Source organism: Eretmochelys imbricata, chromosome 1 (genome assembly GCF_965152235.1).
Source record: "Eretmochelys imbricata isolate rEreImb1 chromosome 1, rEreImb1.hap1, whole genome shotgun sequence".
Taxonomy (NCBI): domain Eukaryota; kingdom Metazoa; phylum Chordata; order Testudines; family Cheloniidae; genus Eretmochelys; species Eretmochelys imbricata.
The window spans coordinates 145,232,034-145,244,326 of NC_135572.1; positions in this window are offsets into that span (position 1 = coordinate 145,232,034).

A 12,293-nucleotide genomic window follows, 5' to 3' on the forward strand; every position below is an offset into this window, starting at 1 on the left:
GGAAGCCTCAGAAAGAACCGGTGGGTCTGCTAGATCACCAAAAATTAAAAGGAATCAGATAAAGAAGATAAAGACATAGCTGAAATGCTAAATAATTTCTTTGTGTCAGTCTTCTCTACAGAGGATGTTGGGGAAATATTGACTCTGGACCTGCTCTTTTCTGGTAATGAAGATGAGGTGCTATCAGAGACTGAGGTGTCAGAAGAGGTGCTAGAAAAATCGATAAATTAAAAAGCAATACCACCGCCCCCCTGCCCAGATGGTACACATCCAAGAGTTTTGATGGAGCTCAAAAGTCAAGTGGCTGAGCTGCTAGCAAAAATACTCAATCTTTCATTACCATCAGCTATGATAGTAGAGGTGAATGGTATCACATGTGATATGTATAGTTTAAAAAGGCTCTAGATATGATCCAGGTAATTATGGACCAGTAAGCACATTACAGCTGTACTGGTAAATTAGTTAAAGTTAAAAAAATAGAATAATAAAACACCCAGAAATCTTGATTTCATAGGGTCTAAACAGCAGATTCTGCAATGGAAAGTCATGTTTCACCAATCTATTAGAATTCTTTAGAACCAGCTGCTATTATTTAAGCTTTCAAAAAGCCTATAACAAGGTCCTTCAACAAAGGCTACTAAAGAAACACAATGATCACAGGGTGAGAGGCAAAGTATTTTCAAAAACTGATGAAGAGACTGGAAAAAAAGAGTAGGAATAAATAGCTTTTCCATTGCAAAAGATTAATAGAGGTGTATTTCAGAGTGCTGTACTAGGACTGATGCTGTTTGATATATTTATTAATGATCTAAAAATGGGGTGAGCATTGTGGTGGCAAATTTTGCAGATGACAGAAAATTTAGATTAGTCAAATCCAGAGACGACTGTGGGGAACTTAAGAGGGGCCTAACCAAGCTAGATGAATAGGCAAGGCAACAGCAGGTGAAAGTCAGTGTTGATAAATACAAAGTAAGGAAAAAAAATCAACTAATCATAGACTTTAGAAAGTTCTAAATTAACTGTATCAGTTCATGGAAAGGGACATGGGTACCACTGTAGATGGTTCAATAAAGACTTCTGCTCAGTGTGCATTTACAGTCAAAAAAGCAAAATGTTAGGAACACGTGAGGAATGAGAATGGAGAATAATACAGAAAATATTGTCATATAAATCAATAGTTTACCCTCCTATGGATTACTATAGGCAGTATAACTCATCCCATCTCAAAAAGGATATTGCAGAATTAGGGTGGGGATCAGAGAAGGGAGATGAGAAAAAAAACTCTCATATAAATAAAGATGGAAAAGAATGGGATTACTTTAGAAAGGAAACAACTATGAGGGGCCATGAAGAAAATATACAAAAAGGTGAATAGGTAGGCCCAGAGCTTCCTTTCTATCTGTTTCACAATACAAGAATCAGGGCACGTTTAATTAAGTTAAAAGGTGACAAAATGGATAAAAGGAAATACTTTCACACCACACATAATTAGATGGTGGAGCTCACTGAGGCCAAAAACTGTGCAAGATTCACTGCCCAAAAAATTAATAAATGCAGAGTTTAGGTTGACTAGAGCTCACTTGTATCCTTCCAGAAAATCAAATACACCTGTCCCTGAACCTCAGAAAACCAGGATATAGTGTTAAGGTACATGCTAACCTGCCAGACAGTCTAACCCTGTCCTCTTCGAGTGTTGCTCAGACAAGTCAATAACACACATACTAGCATGCTACAGAACACTTCAGGAACAGAGCATGTGAGTACTGTAGGACATGGTCCAACACCTTCCTTTGTTAAGACAAAACTTTGGTTTAGGTCATGCATAGCAAATAGGAGCTACTTCCATACAAACCACCACAGACTTGCAAAATGTTACAGCCCCTTCACTCTTGGCTTAAGGATTCCTTCTGAGCCATTGTCTTCAGTTACTGCTCTCTAAGCCCTGGTCTACACTAGGACTTTAGGTCGAATTTAGCAGCGTTAAATCGATGTAAACCTGCACCCGTCCACATGATGAAGCCCTTTATTTCGACTTAAAGGGCTCTTAAAATCAATTTCCTTACTCCACCCCTGACAAGTGGATTAGCGCTTAAATCGGCCTTGCCGGGTCGAATTTGGGGTACTGTGGACACAATTCCACGGTATTGGCCTCTGGGAGCTATCCCAGAGTGCTCCATTGTGACCACTCTGGACAGCACTCTCAACTCAGATGCACTGGCCAGGTAGACAGGAAAAGAACTGCGAACTTTTGAATCTCATTTCCTGTTTGGCCAGCGTGGCAAGCTGCAGGTGACCATGCAGAGCTCATCAGCAGAGGTGACCATGATGGAGTCCCAGAATCATAAAAGAGCTCCAGCATGGACTGAACGGGAGGTACGGGATCTGATCGCTGTATGGGGAGAGGAATCCGTGCTATCAGAACTCCGTTCCAGTTTTCGAAATGCCAAAACCTTTGTCAAAATCTCCCAGGGCATGAAGGACGGAGGCCATAACAGGAACCCGAAGCAGTGCCGCGTGAAACTGAAGGAGCTGAGGCAAGCCTACCAGAAAACCAGAGAGGTGAACGGCCGCTCCGGGTCAGAGCCCCAAACATGCCGCTTCTATGATGAGCTGCATGCCATTTTAGGGGGTTCAGCCACCACTACCCCAGCCATGGTGTTTGACTCCTTCAATGGAGATGGAGGCAACACGGAAGCAGGTTTTGGGGACGAAGAAGATAGCTCACAGCAAGCAAGTGGAGAAACCGCTTTTCCCGACAGCCAGGAACTGTTTCTCACCCTGGACCTGAAGCCAGTACCCCCCGAACCCACCCAAGGCTGCGTCCTGGACCCGGCAAGCGGAGAAGGGACCTCCGGTGAGTGTACCTGTTAAATACTATACATGGTTTAAAAGCAAGCATGTGAAAGGATTACTTTGCCCTGGCATTCGCGGCTCTCCTGGATGTACTCCCAAAGCCTTTGCAAAAGGTTTCTGGAGAGGGCAGCCTTATTGCGTCCTTCATGGTAGGACACTTTACCACTCCAGGCCAGTAACACGTACTCGGGAATCAATGTACAAAAAAGCATTGCAGTGTATGTTTGCTGGCGTTCAAACAACATCCGTTCTTTATCTCTCTGTGTTATCCTCAGGAGAGTGAGATATCATTCATGGTCACCTGGTTGAAATAGGCTGCTTTTCTTCAGGGGACACTCAGAGGAGCCCGTTCCTGCTGGGCTGTTTGCCTGTGGCTAAACAAAAATGTTCCCCACTGTTAGCCACAGGAAGGGGGGAGGGTTGAGGGGGTAGCCACGCAGTTGGGGGAGGCAAAATGCGACCTTGTAACGAAAGCACATGTGCTATGTATGTTAACAGCAAGGTTTACCCTGAAAGAGTGTAGCCACTGTTTTATAAAATGTCTTTTAAAATACCGCTGTCCCTTTTTTTTTCTCCATCAGCTGCATGTGTTTCAATGATCACAGGATCTTCTCCTTCCCAGAGGCTAGTGAAGATTAGAAAGAACAAAAAAAACGCACTCGTGATGAAATGTTCTCTGAGCTCATGCTGTCCTCCCACACTGACAGAGCACAGATGAATGCGTGGAGGCAAATAATGTCAGAGTGCAGGAAAGCACAAAATGACTGGGAGGAGAGGTGGCGGGCTGAAGACAGGTCTGAAGCTCAAATGTGGTGGCAGCATGATGAGAGGAGGCAGGATTCAATGCTGAGGCTGCTGGAGGACCAAACCAGTATGCTCCAGTGTATGGTTGAGCTGCAGCAAAGGCAGCTGGAGCACAGACTGCCTCTACAGCCCCTGTGTAACCAACCGCCCTCCTCCCCAAGTTCCATAGCCTCCACACCCAGACGCCCAAGAACGCGGTGTGGGGGCCACCGGCCAACCAGCCACTCCGCCACAGAGGATTGCCCAAAAAAAAGAAGGCTGGCATTCAATAAATTTTAAAGTTGTAAACTTTTAAAGTGCTGTGTGGCATTTTCCTTCCCTCCTCCACCACCCCTCCTGGGTTACCTTGGTAGTCATCCCCCTATTTGTGTGATGAATGACTAAAGAATGCATGAATGTGAAGCAACAATGACTTTATTGCCTCTGCAAGCAATGATTGAAGGGAGGAGGGGAGAGTGGTTAGCTTACAGGGAAGTAGAGTGAACCAAGGGGCGGGGGGTTTCATCAAGGAGAAACAAAGAGAACTTTCACACCGTAGCCTGGCCAGTCATGAAACTGGTTTTCAAAGCTTCTCTGATGTGTACCGCGCCCTCCTGTGCTCTTCTAACTGCTCTGGTGTCTGGCTGCACGTAACCAGCAGCCAGGCGATTTGCCTCAACCTCCCACCCCGCCATAAACGTCTCCCCCTTACTCTCACAAATATTGTGGATCACACAGCAAGCAGTAATAACAGTGGGAATATTGGTTTCGCTGAGGTCTAAGCGAGTCAGTAAACTGCGCCAGCGTGCCTTTAAATGTCCAAATGCACATTCTACCACCATTCTGCGCTTGCTCAGCCTGTAGTTGAACAGCTCCTGACTACTGTCCAGGCTGCCTGTGTATGGCTTCATGAGCCATGGCATTAAGGGGTAGGCTGGGTCCCCAAGGATACATATAGGCATTTCAGCGTCCCCAACAGTTATTTTCTGGTCTGGGAATAAAGTCCCTTCCTGCAGCTTTTGAAACAGACCAGAGTTCCTGAAGATGCGAGCGTCATGTACCTTTCCCGGCCATCCCAAGTTGATGTTGGTGAAACGTCCCTTGTGATCCACCAGAGCTTGCAGCACTATTGAAAAGTACTCCTTGCGGTTTATGTACTCGCCAGCTTGGTGCTCCCGTGCCAAGATAGGGATATGGGTTCCGTCTATGGCCCCACCATAGTTAGGGAATCCCATTGCAGCAAAGCCATCCACTATGACCTGCACATTTCCCAGGGTCACTACCCTTGATAGCAGCAGATCTTTGATTGCGTGGGCTACTTGCATCACAGCAGCCCCCACAGTAGATTTGCCCACTCCAAATTGATTCCCAACTGACCGGTAGCTGTCTAGCATTGCAAGCTTCCACAGGGCTATCGCCACTCGCTTCTCAACTGTGAGGGCTGCTCTCATCTTGGTATTCATGCGCTTCAGGGCAGGGGAAAGCAAGTCACAAAGTTCCATGAAAGTGCCCTTATGCATGCGAAAGTTTCGCAGCCACTGGGAATCGTCCCAGACCTGCAACATTATGCGGTCCCACCAGTCTGTGCTTGTTTCCTGAGCCCAGAATCGGCGTTCCACAGCATGAACCTGCCCCATTAGCACCATGATGCATGCATTGGCAGGGCCCATGCTTTCAGAGAAATCTGTGTCCATGTCCTGATCACTCACGTGACCGCGCTGATGTCGCCTCCTCGCCCGCTATCGCTTTGCCAGGTTCCGGTGCTGCATATACTGCTGGATAATGCGTGTGGTGTTTAATGTGCTCCTAATTGACAAAGTGAGCTGAGCGGCCTCCATGCTTGCCTTGGTATGGCATCCGCACAGAAAAAAGGCGCGGAAAGATTGTCTGCCGTTGCTCTGATGGAGGGAGGGGCGACTGATGACATGGCTTACAGGGTTGGCTTCAGGGAGCTAAAATCAACAAAGGGGGTGGCTTTACATCAAGGAGTATTTCAGGCAGGACTTCACGTAGGGTTCCAATAAGAAATGGTGCACCTAAGTTATTGTTCTTATTGGAACAAGGAGGTTAGTCTGGCCTCTGATTGATACATGGCTAGATTTACCTCACTGCACCTTCTCTGTGAGTGACTGCAGTGTGACCTAGAGGAATGAGTCCCCTAGACGGGGGAGGGGGGAGAAGCAAATGAGTACAAAACAAATCTGGTCTATTTCTTGTTTTGATCCACTCCATCTATCTTTTACATCTTTGGCTGGCAGCAGACAGTGCAGAAGGACTGCATGCCATCCACATCTCATGGCTGCTCGGCAGAAGATGGTACAATACAACTGCTAGCCATCCTCATCTCTTGCCTGCCCGGCAGAAGATGGTACAGTACGACTGCTAGCAATCCGTATCGCCTGCCTGCTCACCATAAGATGGTTCAATAGGACTGACTGCAGGACTAAAGAGAATGACCTGGTCAAGTCACTCCAAATTTAGTCCCTGCGCCCATGTCTGCCCAGGCGCTCCTGGCCGACGTGACCAGGAGCACCTCGGACACGACGAGGATGGCTACCAGTCGTACTGCACCGTCTGCTGCCAGAAGGTAATGGGTTGCTGCTACTGTGTAGCAATGCCGTACCGCGTCTGCCAGCATCCAGGAGACATAGGGTGACGGTTACCTGAGCGGGCTCCATGCTTGCCGTGGTATGGCGTCTGCACAGGTAACTCAGGAAAAAAGGTGCGAAACGATTGTCTGCCCTTGCTTTCACGGAGGGAGGGAGGGAACGGGGGCCTGATGATATGTACCCAGAACCACCCGCGACAATGTTTTAGCCCCATCAGGCATTGGGATCTCAACCCAGAATTCCAATGGGCAGTGGAGACTGCGGGAACTGTGGGATAGCCACCCACAGTGCAACGCTCCAGAAGTCGACTCTAGCCTCGGTACTGTGGAAGCACTCCGCCGAGTTAATGCACTTAATACACTTAGAGCATTTTCTGTGGGGACACACACACTCGAATATATAAAACCGATTTCTAAAAAACCGACTTCTATAAATTCGACCTAATTCCGTAGTGTAGACATACCCTAAGTTTCAGAGGCCACTGTCATGTATGACACCAGACTGCTGACAAGCCCCTGGGCAAGGACACACATTTATACCTGTCTAAGATACAATGCATGGAACTCAGTGATGGAATGAGGCATACTTTTCATCCTCAAGGTACACACGCACCTCTGTTCATATCACCGTGACAGCTCTGCAAACCTGCACTAAGTCCTCTGCATTCAATATCTGTACCTAGCCCGCTGAGTGGAAGTTGGAGTGCATGCAGATAAATGTTGCAATGCAAATCCATGGAACATAACACAAACAATGGCACAGTTATTTAGTTGTTCCTCATGTCTACTTATTATTACATCCCCCTTACTGAACCACTGACCTTCTGTGCAGAGATGGCTGAGTTCAGGCTGCATTAAATCAGTAACCATAAGATCTAGAACTACAATTTATCTTTAAAAGAAAGCTTTGATTTAGAAGTGAGGTATAGGTGAGGTGTGGATTCTGTGGCAAAACTTGGGGCAAAATCTTAAAAGAAGCCCTTAGAATCATAGAATATCAGGGTTGGAAGGGACCTCAAGAGGTCATCTAGTCCAACCCCCTGCTCAAAAGCAGGACCAATCCCCAATTAAATCATCCCAGCCAGGGCTTTGTCAAGCCTGACCTTAAAAACTTCTAAGGAAGGAGATTCCACCACCTCCCTAGGCAACGCATTCCAGTGTTTCACCACCCTCCTAGTGAAAAAGTTTTTCCTAATAGCCAACCTTAACCTCCCCCACTGCAACTTGTTATAGATTCCAAAGTTCTTCATCCAAATTTGTAAGCACAAAAACTGAGTAACAGAGGTTTAGGTCAAAATGTTCAAACTCGGGTGTCTATGAAGTTTTGTGCATGTGAACAAACGGGCAAGGTTTATTTAAAGATGCTGACTGCTTGCTTCTCCCAAATGGAAGCAGGAGGGGGTCAGCCTCTCTGGAGAAAAAACAAACAAACAAAAAAAACCAGATCGTATTCATTTAATGCCTAAATAGGCACCTAAATCCATAACTTTATGCATCGGATTTTTAAAAAAATTTGCTCCAAGGACTTTACTCAGAGTAAGTCATGAGCAGAACCAAAAATATCCCAGATCTCCTAATACCTGGGCTCCTACCCACTGGACCCCCATTACCTCTCTCACTTCACATACTCTGCTCACTTCATCAAATCATAGGGCTTTTCATCTTAAGACAAGTCAGCTGTATAAACTGCATATTGATAGATACAGTGACCTGCACATGGCAACGTATCCGTACAAGGATGTAAAGGAGAGATTGTATCAGGAAAAGCAATCAAAGAAGAGTGAAGGGTAAAACGGGGACTTGTACCTTTTTACATCCTCCCGTGGGTTTTTTTCTGTTGCAAACCTGCCTTATCCTCCATCTCACTCACAGTGCACCTTACACTCCCCCCTTCTTATGCTCCCACCAACTTACACTGACTTCTTGACACATACGGTGGTGCAATTTACATGTCAGTCATGAATTTGGCCCATGGATTACAAGGGCTTTTTTAGAAAACAATGGGAAAAATCCATATTTCACATCAAACATTAGCATTCTTTAGTTGTATGAACACCTCTCCTCTGATATGATCACTTTAGATTAGCTGGCACAGTTACCACGGATCACAGCTGTATTCAGCACACTGCTGAATGTGATAATGAATGATGTCTTCTCTCCATCACTTCACACAGGTATGTAATTTATTCCTCCAGTAAACAATATTATAATGTAAAATGTATAATACAATATCTCTCAATGCCATAGTCAGTCTGATTTGAGAGAACCAGAATCTGTTTTGTAGCAGAACAAACCAACCCTGAATTATCAACAATTTTGCTTACTTGGCAAAATGGTGCAGCTGTCTTTGCTTTGTTTACTGTATGCATATTTCAGTCAGGAACACAACCCACTCCCTTATAAGGGCCCTAAATTCCCTCACCTCTTCAGTAAAAATTCCCACCGTAATACAGAAATAAAAGGAAACAGACATTGCTAGGTCACATATTAGGCACTTTAAAGCTAAGCATTAGATTTTTGATTGAACATCCACACAGCTCAGGTTCTAAGGTCAGCATAGTGACTGATCCCAGATATCACCAGTCAATCATGGCTTTGTGTCACTTCATGTTTAGGCGGAAATAGTACAAATAAATAAGTGTGTGTGTGAGAGAGGGAAAGAAAGAGAGGGAGGGAGGTAGGGTAGTGTTTGTTCTTTTTTTCCAGAGCTTTTAGATGATATTCCAAATAACTTCTAATAATTTAAAAGCCTTTTAAAGAACAGGCTCCTTTTCCAATAATTGACAGCCAAGACAATACCAAGGGGGAAGGCGAGATGGAGAGGGGCGGAGGTGTAGATTGCTCTATATAAAAGGCTTTAAATTATGTTGTCAAAAACTATAGCAACACTTTTTCAAAAGCCTTGAAAGATTAGACTCCTCCAGTCCCAGACTCCTGGCTTTTGTTTGTTTTTTTTTGCACAACCAGCTTAAAAGTTGATGTCATGATATATACAGTAATTGGTTGGCACTTGTTGCAATTCTCAACCAGCTTGGCATGGGAAATGCAGAAATATGACTGAAAACATTGGCTCCAATTTTACATCGAGCTACTGGAGTGCCTGCTAACCCTTTCAGTACTGAAGTGATCCATACTAAAATGATGATGCCTGTGATTTGTAGAATAGCCCCTGTTGTGTCTTTTCTCCTGCCCCCATGCCCCATTGTCATGTTTTTTCATGTACACATTCTGGAAAATGATCTGCATGCTGAAATGGTTAAATTCTCACAGAGGAGAATAACCCATTGCCATGAAGTCTGCAACCAACAGTGCATTCTGACTTTCTATTGCAGCAAACAATTACATGCTATATGTGCCACAGAAGCAGAACTGCCTAAACTTTGCCAGATTATTGTTCTACATCTGTGATCAAGTTGGTCCTAAAGTATGCCAGGATTCCAGTGGCCCTTCATTTTAATTCAGTTAAGCACAGGAAGGTTCAAAACAGTAGCTAAACTGCACTTAGGGTGGCTTATAATAGGATTCAGCTTTTTGCTTTCTGGGTCACCAGTTCAAATCCAGGCTAAGTTATTAGTGACTGAAAGTTATCATCCAACAATTGTTTGGTCTGTGTGAATGAGTTGGTGGTTTCAATCTAATTCAATCTCTTCCAAATCAGCATAACAAAATGAGATATACACACTTACCCGAGGATTATCATAGGAAAGTTATACATAAAAGTATGCAGTAAACCACCCTCTCAATTGCTAAACTAAACATAAAGCTGCTTACACAGGTGTCTACTAATCATGAAATTACCTCCAGCCTTCCAAAATAGTTCATGGGGTTATTAGCTTCCGGCTACTTGCCTCTTCAACTTGGGTTTTCTTCCTGGAGATCTTCCTGTTTTGATCTCCATCCATAGTGAAAATAAATGTTCCAGTTGTGACTTGGTTATTTTTGATACTTCTGCCTTAATCTCAGAGTTCTGTAGATCCCCAATAGGAGACATTATTCTATAACAGCATTCTGGTCCATTGGCATTATTTCTTAATAGATACATACCTGCAGAGTGAAGCAATAGTTTTACATCTGGTCATTTAACAGTAATGTACTTCAGCATAAATTTAAGATATGGGAACATTTTGCTCTTAAAATATTTTCAGGCATTTCTATTCCAAAATATATCCACATTAGACCCAGCCAAATGTATAGCCATAATTTACGAGAGGAGCTTCTTGCTGAGGTCATCATACACTGTGAAGCTCGGACAGCTTGAACCTTTACAAATGGAAGGAGCATCTAAAATTTGAAATATAACTTTGGTATCTGCTTGGTAGCTCAAGCATAGCACTATTTATTGTCTGCATTCATTCATAAAATGGCTGGTGAACAATAAAGCATTCAGTAAATCTTTGTCTGTCTGCCTAGCCGTCTGTCCCTTGCTTCCCAATGAGAGAATGAAACTGAAAGTCACAGTAGCTTGGGTGCACTTAAGACTTGTTTCATATTGTGTTTCTCACTAGAGGCAAAACCCACAGTCTCTTCCACAGACAGGCCTCTGAAAGAGATTTGTTCATTCATTAATTGTCTTGCTGTATCAGCTTCTGGTGCATGACTTTCTGTGACAGGCATCAGATCGCTTGGTGCTTGATAGCATCTGCCTGTTGGAAAAAGTGGATTAAGAAGGAAGTATAAGTGCTTGCTCTTGTTGTTCTAAAGGACATGCACATTTTTATTACTTTTAAAATTTATTCCAAGAGTAAATGCAGTATTTTCTAAAAACATACCATTCAGTGTACATGAATCAAGGTGGACCATGGCCACCCTGTGGCTGTTTATTACAGAAATCTTATGTGGACTAGGATTGAGGAGATTTAGTGAACAAAGGTGTTACTTTGCAGGCTTCTGGGATGATGGATATATTTTTATTATAATTCTGCTTAAGAATATTTTCTGCTGCTACTCTCACCCAATATTTGTGCTAAACTTTCATGTGAAAATACTGCCTGTGTACATTCTGTATAGATCACATTCAGCAGCATTTTGGCTACTCACTAATGGGAAAAATCTTAATTGAGGACCAAAGGCCTGATCCAAAGCCCACTAAAGTCAATGAAAAGGCTTCTGTTGAATCCAGTGGGCTTTTGATCAGCCCCTAAGTCAGAAAGTATCCAAGTCTGCTGACATCTGTCCTAAAAAACGTATTTTCTTTGTGGAGCATGGATTTGAGTACTCCGGTGTGAGGCTAAGTTAGATCTATTTCCCTTCCTTTCCTCCACTCTGGCTCATTCCCCGTGTCACCTCCCTTTTTCTCCATGATTGTGTAAGTGCGTGAGACAGTGTGTGTGTAAATAATACTTATATTATTAATATTGGTAAATAATGTTCCCACTTTCTCCCAGTCTCTCTCCATCAACAACATAATGTTCAAGATGTTCACTGTCCTTCTGTTTCTTATCAAAAGCTCATAAGCATGACATTTTGCACAAAGTTGGCTTTTTATGCGCTCATGTGATTTGATGCAAAAAAGCATTGCTGTGAAATTTCATGGAAAAGCAAAATTTCAAGGACACTGAGGCCGTGTCTACACTATGCACCACTGGCGGTGGCATGTAGGTAGGGTGATCAGATAGCAAGTGTGAAAAATTGGGACTGGAGTGGGGGTTAATAGGTGACTATATAAGACAAAGCCCCGATATCGGGACTGTCCCTATAAAATTGGGACATCTGGTCACCTTTTGTGTAGGGTATGCACAGCTTATACACTGCAGTGAAAAGCAGGCTGCATCCATATTGCTAAGAACAGCTACAACATCAGAAAGAGGCTCTGGCAGAGGGGCTGCAGCAGGAAAAAGCAAAAGTGGAGTTGTAGCTGATACGGAGAACATTGTAGACAGTTGCTATCCACAGGGCCCTGGGCTGGAACCCAGTGTAGAAGGTGGGCCTGGGTTCCCCCCAACTCCTGATTGGACACAGAAGGAGTTGAGCTGGTCTGTGAGAAACACCAGAAGGGAAGGTCTAAATTGGAAAGGGATCTGGCCTGTCCCCGACCCACTAGCAGCTTCCT